The sequence below is a fragment of the Vigna umbellata genome, chromosome 3 (assembly GCF_029865625.1).
Source record: "Vigna umbellata cultivar VRB3 chromosome 3, Vumbellata_1.0, whole genome shotgun sequence".
Taxonomy (NCBI): Eukaryota; Viridiplantae; Streptophyta; class Magnoliopsida; order Fabales; family Fabaceae; genus Vigna; species Vigna umbellata.
Genome location: NC_142167.1, coordinates 25877611 through 25879050, shown reverse-complemented (window position 1 = coordinate 25879050; position 1440 = coordinate 25877611). Strand labels below are relative to the sequence as shown.

General features: G+C 34.8%; 1 pseudogene; it reads left to right on the top strand.

Annotated features, from left to right (window-relative positions):
* Positions 1-600: 600 nt before the first annotated feature.
* On the top strand, positions 601-1238 carry LOC148202112 (uncharacterized; annotated as a pseudogene).
* Positions 1239-1440: the final 202 nt, after the last annotated feature.

The following is a 1440-nucleotide window of genomic DNA, read 5'->3' as shown; positions in this document are numbered from 1 at the left end:
AGCCACGTCTTCATTTCTCCTTCACATCACAATCACGCCTCTCATTTCTTCCCTCGCGCATCCCTCGCACATCTATGCCTTTAAGCTTTTGTGCTTTATAATGCATGAGTAATTGCTAGGGAGACAAGACATTGTAAACTAGTGATTATGATTAGGCTTTCTTCACCGAGACATCGAGTTTAAGGTAATTTAGAAAGTGACATTAACAATTAATGAAGAAAGATGAATTCTAGAATACATGAGAGTGGATAGGATGAAATTGATAAACCCCAACAACATATTCATTCATATATTTCATACCACGTGTTTTGTTTCTTCTTGCTCATTGATCAATTCATGCATTCATATTTATTTTTTAGTATTTTGCATTCTTGATACGATTCGGTTACACTTGCCGAGTGTTAAACAAGTTTTTGGCGTCGTTGTCAAGGACTCGTGGTTGACATATTCTATTTGTGTGATTATTGATTAACTTTGACTTGATTGTTATCTTTTTATCTTTTTATCTTTTTATTTTATCTTTTTATCTTTTTAGTTCATCTTTTATATTTTTTTTTGCTAAGAAATGTTTTCTAGGGTTTTGTGCCTAATGCTTGCAGGATGCAATACGGACAAGAATTTAACTATATGGGCGCTCAATTCTACCAAAGTAATTTCAACCATTGGAGGGAATCTCACTCAAGCATGGATCAAAGTCAATTTTGGCAAGCTGCTGGACAATTTGAGAACCAACCACAACAACAATGGCAACAACAAAGCTCTCTATCAATGGAAAAGATGGATGACGTATTTCAACAATTTATGCAAGAGTCCATCTCCACTCAGAAAAGCATTGAAGCATCATGTAAAAGGATGGAGATGCAGATTGGTCACTTCATTGAGAGATTGAAAGATTTTGGGGTTGAAACTAAAGTTAACCCTAGGGAGGAATGTCAAGTCATGATATTTAGAAGTGACAAGATTTTAGATGAGAAAGAGACAGAGAGAAAAGAAAAAGAAGAATTATGTGAGAAAGATAAAGATGTAGAAAAAGAAAGAGAAGTGGTTGAGAGAGAAGAGAGAAAGAAAATTTGTGTGAAGATTAAGAAAGTGAGTGGAAAAAGAGAAGAAAAAAAGAAAGTGAGAGAAAAGAAAATTTGTGTGAAGATAGAGAAAGTAAGAGAAAAGAAAAAGAGGAGGAGACGAAAAAAGAAAGAATCATATGAAAAACCCCGTCCTCATCCAAAGAAGTATCATAGGAAAGAGAAGGAATTGGAGCGCTTTATGGAAATCTTCAAGAAGTTGGAGATTAAAGTTCCTATGATTGAGACATTGAAACAGGTTCCTGATTTTATCAAATTTCTGAAGAAGTTCAGTAAAAAGAAGAAAAAAGAAGATGGAACTTGAGCTTTATTGGGTCAAGCTAGTGACGTTAAAAGAGAACTTGCTGGGAGGCAACCC